Below are 9,715 nucleotides of genomic sequence, written 5' to 3' on the forward strand. Positions count from 1 at the left end.
ATTACAATAATTGCCTCAGGCTTGTGGAGAGAATTTGGTGATATAATTTATGAAAGCTTTGGAGAAATGCAAAACGATATCAATTTGTATAGAATAGCCTATGATAATTACTCTTTTTTACTCAATTCAGTTTTTCTCTGATCTATGTGTTGATCAGAGACTGATGAATATAAATATTCTTCCATTGCTGGTGTCAGTAATATATGTTTTTACTAGCAGCTAAGCCAATATGAAATAGCTAGAAATAGGCAAAAAATTAATAAGTGGGGTATTAGTAAAGATTTCATCAATACAGCAGAATGAACAAATGCAACAAACTTCACAACAAATCTTAGAAAATAAATTTCAAAATAAAGAATAAATTCTTAACCAAATGTCATTAGAAAACCAGAAATGTTTATGTGTGTGTGTGTGTGTGTGTGTGTGTGTGTGTGTATAAAGATAGAAATCTGACAAGATTGAATGAAGGAAGGAAATCTTAGCGCAAAGACAGAAAACAGGTGAGCTGGCTGATACGGTGAGATTAGTTCCTGAGACTCTGCTAACTCATAATTAGTGAATATAAAGAGGAGTAGGGAGCCAAGGACAATCATCATTAGGGTGACTGCTTAGGGATGGAATGTGAAACAGGCAGGTTGGCCCTGTTTCCATACTCCCTACACAAACACATTTACATACACACACACACACACACACACACACACACACACACACACACAGAATCAGCCATAAACAGTGCCGCATCTGCTTCTAGACTGGAGAATTTAGCATGAATAACTAGGTCACAGAAGAATACAGTGTTCCAGGTGGTTGGCAACACCCTAAAGGAATGGAAAAATCTTCATTCCTGTGCTGGAAGACTCTGTACTAGTGGATTCCAGCCATCTCCACTCCAAAATTGGAGGCAGGGCAAGAGGAATTCTCAAATGCAAATATAAACCTGCAGTCAAGAGTGGCAAACCACACAGAGAAAAAAAAACATTTCATTAAAGATAGACACCCAATGGACAAAGTAATTTTTAAAAATATATTAAAAGCCCAGATATTAAAAATAAAATGAGTAAAGAGTCAATAACTATAGGTGATATAATTGCCTTCTTTGAAAATTCAAGAGAAACTAAATGACAGATTATTTAAATTAATAAACAGATAAAAAATCACTAAAATATTTTAAATAATGCCTGGCACTAGTAAGTACTATATAAGTGTTAGCTATACAGCCATGACCAATAGAAAATGGAAGTTAAAAAAACCTACTTACAGCTACTTGGGAGGCTGAAGTGGGAGGATCACTTAAGCACAGGAGTTCAAGGTGGCAGTGAGCTATGGTCACACCACTGCATGCCAGCTGGGGTGACAGAGCAAGATCTTGTCTCTGGGAAAAGAGGAAAAAAAAACCTGTTTATAAAACCTCAATGTAAGAGCTTCAAAGAAAAAAATATAAACATTACTAAAGGACATAATAAAGATGTAGTAAGTGGACTGATAAGTCATATGTAAGAAGGAGAAGAATAAATATTGTAAAGATTAATTCTCTCTGAATTTTTCTATAAATTTAGTGAAATTCCCATCCAAGGTCCTGACAGAATTCTTCCATGAAATTTGCAAACTGATCCTAAAATGAATCTAAAAGTTTAAATGAATGGTCACTGTGTGCATCAAGAACAACCATCCCGATTCAAAAAATTTAGGATTCTAAGATATAACATGAAAAAATATTGTTAAGAGATTTAACAAAGTAAAGTGAAAGCAAGAATCCCAGGAGAGAAGCTTGAAATGGGGTCCTGCCCTAGGGGTATCTGCTAATCCAGGATTCCATTTGTATAGAGCATGAGGAATAAGGACAGCCACGAAGCTCACATTCAAATTGGACTAATGAAAAAACATTAAATGGGAGACTAATTCATAGACATCCCTCCAGCACACATACACCTGGAATACAATAAAGCTACACCCTGATTGTGATGGTAAACTACAAACAAATTAAAGCAAACATACAAGCAAACTAAAAATCCTCTCCCTCAGAAAAGTGAACAACAAAATTATAATGAGTTTCATTCTTGGAAATGAGAAAGAATAACGTCCGTTGAGAATCTGTAACCACAAAGCAGCCTTCAAACGTGTTTGCAACATTAGTCCCCAAAACCTCAACCTGAGAATTTGTTTTAAAGTGATGCTTTCAGTTGCCTATAAGAAGCAAAAAGGAAACCTCTCGTAAAGGAAAGCAACTTCAACAGAGATCTCAAAAAATACCTATAGATAAATTTCTCACAACAGACAGTTATGAGGGAATCAAATGCACACATGCACTTAGCATGCATGTGGATGCACAATGAGGAAACAGGTTGCCACCAGTAAAAACCAGTAGAAACAAAACACAATAATTTGCTACGACCTAAAATAGACCATAGGATTTTTTTCTGCTTGCTTGGAAAGATGGAAATATAACAGAAAGGGGAAAAAGAAAGTAGGGACACCCACATGAATCAAAAAATATGTGTTAATTGTATTTATGTTGGGAGTTCAAGTGCTCTTAATAATACAATTAAGACATAGGCCTTGCTTTCAAAGATATCATAGTCTAACTAAAGAAATAATAATATACATGTTAAAATAAATTACAGAAGCCAATGATATGAGCCCCAAAAAGAGGAGCAAGAGTTACTGTGGCATAAAAGGCTCAGAAGTAGACAGAACCTAAACTGGGCCTAGAGGAATTAAAATACGCACAGCCTCTGAGAAGGGGAGGGATTTTTCAGGAAGTGGGAGGAATACACAAAGGTGGAAATTCGCATGGAGTCTTCAGGGTTTAGGACAAGCTCTTGGACTATCACCCAATTCTTCCACAAAAAAAGAATGACAAAATGCTTCTAAAGGAAGAAAACTGACCAACACCCAAGAAAGAGAACAGAAAAGTGCAGGATCACATGTAAATGCAGTACTCAAAGGCCAATTAATTAATCGATCAATTAACTACTGCTTATAAAATACGTAAATAGTGAAGAAATAGCCATCAATGAATTGTAAAAAACAAGCATCTATTAGCCAATTGTGTAAGTGGGAAGTATGTTTAATTAAAAGTCAGGAGACCTTAACTTCTCTTGCTAGATTTACTACTGGCTAGCCTTGAAATTCAAATTACTTGGGAATCAGTTTTTACGTTTGAAAATTAGGGAGGGAGGTCCGCCGAGGAAGGCGATTAACTCATGATCTCAGTCACGTCCGCGTCACTGCAACCAACTTCACAAACCGAGGCGGAGAGCCCGCGCTCATTCCTCCAGCGCTCAGAAGAGGGCGCTCGCGGCGACCACGGAGGTTTACTCCAGACGTGGTAATCCGCCTTTTAGTGTCTCAGTGTGAGTTTCATTACCCGAGAAATCCACGGGGCGGCAATAACACTGAGCTGAAAGTGAACGCAGAGTATTCTTCCGCGGCTAGTGTTTGCAGATTTCCCTTCCCCCGCTTTGATGACGTCCCCGAGGCCGCAGAAGCTGGTAGCAGGAGGTTGTACACAAAGCATGACAGTGATCATGCGTCTTCTGCAGGAGAACCCTGGTCTAGACCCTGGCAATCCTCATCGGCAAAGGAGGCTTATCCTCATTTACATTCTTATCCATTCTTATCCTCATTTTACAGAAGAAACTAGAAAGGGAGAAATCAAGTAGATTATCTAAGGGAGCAGAGGTAGTAAGTGATCTAGCGAGAATTCAAACCTTAGTCAATGATCAGTGGCCATGGTCCTTTCATCACAGAATGCTGAGAACTCTGAATAAAACTCACTTGACAAAGACAAAAGGGCCTTCCTTCCTAAACAGCTTTCTTACTGATATAGAAGGAGACTTTTTACTATTTTCTTTATAACCGAAAAGAAGCTTAGAAGATTTGATTCATTTTTAGCACAAGACAATATGAATAACTTTGCCCACCACTATTAAGTAATGGTTTGCCGAATTGCTACGGCAATTTCAATTTTAGAGTTTATTTCGGGGCCACTCACAGTTCTTTCCTGCTACTTAAAGGGAGCGGGAACATTTCTTCATTGGCTGTAATCTTAAAGCACTTAGAATTAGGAATAACAGAATTTCATTTAAATTGAGTTAAAGGGGGGGAAGTGGTTTTTCAATGAAATTATGGGGCATTTCAAAGAAACGTCTCATCTTTAGGTGATACAGAAGATTAGAATCAACAACCAGAAAACTATCAGGAATTATGACAATTTCTCCTACTATTGTCTCTTTCTCTCACATTCTCTTGTCTATGACATTCTTGACATGCCTGGGCTATTGCCTCTTCCTGTTGACAGGCTTTCTCTTCTCTAGACCCCACAGCTCCTGAATTCACACATCCTCAGCTCCAGTAACTGGCAGAGACTGACCTGTATCTTTGACTCCTGATTCCTAACTTCTGAGAGAGAATCCAATACGGTCTGGCTACAGCTATGGAATAACTAAACACAAATAAGGATGGAGATTATCAAAGAAGGATGTTCTGAGACACACAGACACCCCAAAGAATGTATGTTACAACTGGCTAAATATTTTTCTGGGAAGTTAAAAAAGAAATAATAATTCATTTCCCCAAGATCAGGATGAAATTCCAAACTATTTGACATGTCCACATTTCCATGGTAGTAACACTTATAAAACCATAATTTGGGACATAGATTCAAAATATTTAAAGTTAGGCCAAAATTAGAATATTCTGAATTTATATTTACAATATCCATGTCTCAGCCTATTTTTAGAACAAACGTTTTTTGAAATGTGCCTTGATGATAAAGCAGGTGGAAATATACTTAAAATCGCAGGGGATTCATTTAAACTTGACATACAGGAAAACTTCTTACTACAGGGGGAGTCATTGACATAGGTTGCCATTTGCAATGAGTACTTCCATTTCCTGGAAAAGGGTCCTTAAATAATAAAGCAGATCTAACAAGGATATTCAATGTCCTGATTAGAACCAGGTCAGTGAATTTGTTTTTAAAAGAGAGTCTCGAGTTGTTTGCAAGTAATGTTTATTATTCCGTTTAGCAAAAGAGAAAGGTAAAAGTTATCAATGCATCACAAGTGTAAGTTATTATCAAAAGCTAAATTACATGCTGCTTATACCCTACATCAGTGGTTCTCAAACAGTAGGGCCTTTCAGAATTGCCTGGAGGGCTTGTTAAAACATAGATTGCTGCCTGTCTACCACCTTCTTCCCCTTGGAGTTTCTGATTCATTGGGTTTGTAGCTTTGCCTAACTGTGAGGATTGCAAAGGGTCTGGATTCATTAGGGATATAGAGCCCAATAATTTGCATTTCTAGCAAGTTTCCAAATTTTGCTGGTCTGGGGATAGCACTCTGAGAACTCTTACTCTAAGCTCAGGACAGAGAAACTATTTCCAACTAACATTTCTCTAGGTTCGTAGAGAATTATACCAAACAACCAAATGTACCTAAAAATATAAGCAAACAGATAAACACAAAAATGTTTTCACTGGCCTGCTTCTTAGGGTCTTGCTTTACCCAAACTGAAAACAGGGATAATGGTGGTTGGGAGAATTAAAAATATATAGATATGTTCATAAATGACATCCCACATGCTCTCAAAGGTGAGTGAAAGCTCGAAAGTTGGAGTCGAGGCCAGTACTAGACCAAATGGAAAGAAAAATATGGGCTCAAATTGTCACGTTTGTGAAGGAGCATGGTATAATGGAATCCTTACAGCTTTTGTTGTCAGGCATCCAGAGTTCAAGACCTAGGTCTGCTATTTACTAAGTACAAAATCTGAGTATTTACCTAACTGTCTGAGACTGTTCAATTGTATACTGGTTTTCATAATACCTATTAAAAGTGATGTTGCGAATACTATCAGATAACATATATTAAAATACCTAGTACATATCACTCTAATATACAGTCACCATATATTAGGATGGTATTATATGCAAGGAACTCAACTAGGTATATTAGCTCATTTAGTGCTCACTAGAGTCTTTTGAGGCATCAACATAATCATCCTCATCATAACCATCATTATTCCCATTTTGCAAACAAGAAAACAGAATTACATGATCACTTGAGCAAAAACTCCAAGTCAAACCCTCAATGGTTTGAGGCTAAATCCTTGCCTTTCTACAAAGATGAGTTTTCTTATTCCTTTTGTCTTTCTCAAGTTCACCTGCTGCAATTATGAACCAGAAGTTCTCATTGCGGGACAACTTCCTCATTTAGTCAATATTCCATGCCTTGCACTCCTTAGTTTTCCTCTTTCTAAGTAATGTTCACTACTTTTATTTCGTATTGCATCAGAACCTGTTGGCAGGCCTAATTAGGCAAAAATAAAATGGGGAGAAAATTTATTTTTGATAATATAGTCTTTGCTTTTTTCCTGCATTGCTCCAATAATCCTGTAGCGTTTCTGCTATTTGATTCTGTCTCTGGGGGAGTTTGGTGGGGGGTGGGGAGTCTGACCTTGAACTTCTACAACATAGATGCTCATCTTCTCTGACTATTCAACACAGCAGAATCTGTTTTATCAGATAAACTAGTTTTTATTACATTGTCAGTGATACACGAAGATATAAATACCTTTGAGGGCATTTTTGAGAGCATTTTCATCCTACCCCTACTCGCCCTTCATGCCAATGATTCTTTTCATGTATCCCAATCAAAACATTACTTAACCATGGAGGTGTCACTCAAATGTCACTTCCTTCATGATTCTTTGCCTTATCCCCAGGTCATTCTTAGCCTACAATACCTACAACACTTTGCCACCTTTTCTTTTGTGTTCTTTTCATGCTTAACTTTCTAAGTTCGATACTACTGGTTTTCTCTTCCCTTCCGCTAGGTTGTGATTTTTCTTGAGAGTAAACATTTACTCCCTTATCATTCTTTTGGTGCCCACCTTTAGGCGGGCCCTCCGCTGGTGCTGCAGACACTGTGTGGAGAGAAAGATAAGAACTAGGGCTCACCAGGTAGGGATGTCAGAAGCAGCTTTAAGAGGCTAGGGAAGGCTTTACAGAGAAGGTGAAGTCTGAACACAGTGTTGAAGGAATGGGGAAAGCTCTCAAGTGAACAAACGGGAAAGGGTATTCCAGAGAGGTGAAACAGTCTGTAAAAAATCACGGAGCCAAAAAAAGATTTCTAGAGGAGGCAATACATTTACCTACGGGAAGCAGATCTGACACCGGAATGTGTCCCCGATCCCTTATGTAGCCATGCTAGACACCACCGGTCCACCGAAGTTGTCTATGCTGAGCTCAGATGTGCCCCCAGAGTCCTTCTTTGCAAGGCAGTCCAGGCAACCATTGCCAACCCATTGAAGTTTTCACGGGATATGAAGTCTCTTTGCCAAAACCATGCTCACCAAAGTGTACAAATTTCTGTTTGGTAGAATTTCAGTCTAGTGGGGAAAGATTTTAGTGTGAATAACTCAAGTTAGTTCTTGTTGGTGACAGCCTTCTGTCTGTACTTAAGAGTAAAGTGCTGCTGAAGAGTGGACCAGGGACTGAGACACAGGAAAAATGATTAAAAAGAAAAAAAAAAAAGGGCATGCTGGTGGAAGCTCAGGGAACTCCGTTACCTTTTTTCTTCCCCCTACCATTCAGGTGAGTGGTGACAAACAAGCCAAGTTAACCGGAGCATAGGTAGGCACCTGAAATAACTTTCCTGGGCTCTGTGAGAGCCTTCCTTTTGGTAGGTGTTTCAAACTTTTTGTTTCGCTATTCATCTGATTCTGTTCAGGTACCTTGTGCATTGCTCTAGGAATTAAATCCCCAAATAAATAATAGTAACATATCTTGACTGTCACAATATTCACATAAAATATTGCTTCAAGCTCCAACTGGTCTTGAGAACTCCACCCTTTACAATCAGACTACAGTGTTGCATGGGACAGAGATACTCTGATGTCCTAGTCAGCTCAGGCTGCTGTGACAAATATTGTAAACTGGGTGCCTTTAAGAACAGGAATTTATTTCTCACAGTTCCAGAGGCAGGAAGCCCAAGATCAAGGTGCCAGCCCACTTGGTGTGCCAGAGAGGGCTCTCTGCCGGCTGCCAGATGGCTGCCCTTGTGCTGAGTCCCTGCAAGGCAGAAAGAGAGGGTTCTGGTCTCTCACCCTTCTTATAAGGACATAATTCCATCATGGGGTGGCCCCACCCTCATGACCTCATCTAAACCTAATTCTTTCCCAAAGGCTACACCTCCAAATACCATCATGTTGACCGGGCTTCAATGTCTGAATTTGGAGGACAAATTCACCCACAACACCTGTCATTATTAACTCAGTTTCGTAAGACACTCCTAAGTTATTAAAGTCTTTAACCACTTTTTCCAAGCTACTCCTCAGAGCTCTGCTGAGAAATGAATCAGCACTATTATGGCCCTTTAAAGAGAGAAAAAAATGAGGCCTCAATTTGGCAGGTTATTTTCCGAAGGGCTGACAATCAAAAGCAGAGTCTTTCTTATAACTGAGTTCTCTTTTGTCTTTCAGTCATGAGCACTGTAATTGACCAACAGAACTTAATAAAATAATGTTCTCTTAGTTATCTGGGAATTTAATTAAATCTCAAAGATATGTTAGATGCTGCACCAATTACCGATCTGACATATATTTGTTACAGTCTTAGTTTCGCGCCGAAAAATCATTAATTTGCCAGAAGCCATTCTGCTTCTGTTAAACCTGCTTGCTCCTGCTTGCTACCCCCAACACAGAAATTCCTAAGTGACTACAACACCCATGTTCTGCGTAAAATGATTACAGCCCCCATGTTTTGCATGAAGCTATTACAACACTCATGTTTTGAGTGAACAAGATATGGCCCAGAGCCCAAACTGCCCAGATCCTGTTACTCCAAAAATAAGAAAATGATATAATGCTTACTCAAGGCTTTTTGTACACGTGCTTGCTCTGTCTTAGTAATTATCCACCCACAAACTTACAATATCAAAACTTTCTGTTTCAAAGGCTCACGGCTGTTTTCTGTGCCACCTTTGGGTGGTGCAGAGGGCAGTCGCTGGCCAGCTAATAAAGACTCCTGATTTGGCTCGATTCGGTCTTTAGGTGGTCATTTCTCGCGTCTCAGACCATAACAATATTAAGATGGATAAGTAGCAAAATATATCAAATGTATAATGGCCCATAGTTGTCATATATATATCTAATGTGTTTCGTGCTTTAATTTGGGTGTTCAGACATGGTAAGATGTTCACATTTTGCTTTTCTTCTCCCTTCTTTTGCTCTGTGCCCTACTCGGGCAGGTGACCACAAGAATCGTAATTGATTACAAAGGGGCCACACTTTCTACTTTGAGGTCTTTCGCTTCTTTGTGTACCACTGGGAACCACTCCAGCTCCTCCTCAGTGCCAGTCTCTGTGGTTTAATCATAGCGATTGATAGATTAATAAATTCAAAAAGTAAATTTGATGTACAATGACAGTAAAATATATTTGAAAGTATAGTATACATATACAAACATTGTAAATGCATAGAAAAAGCCTGAAAGGATTCTAAGAAGCATATTTTTAGAATTTTTGACTTTTATTAGATCATTTTAATGGCACAGGAAGGTTGGAAGTATAAGAACAGTACAAAAATAGATCATGTACATTCCTTTTACCTAGATTCACTTATTAACATTTTACCCCATTTGCTTTATCATTATCTCTTTTTGCCTGATCCATTTCATGGTCAGTTACATAAGTCATGTTCCTTTACTCCAAAC

The sequence above is a fragment of the Lemur catta genome, chromosome 6 (assembly GCF_020740605.2).
Source record: "Lemur catta isolate mLemCat1 chromosome 6, mLemCat1.pri, whole genome shotgun sequence".
Taxonomy (NCBI): domain Eukaryota; kingdom Metazoa; phylum Chordata; class Mammalia; order Primates; family Lemuridae; genus Lemur; species Lemur catta.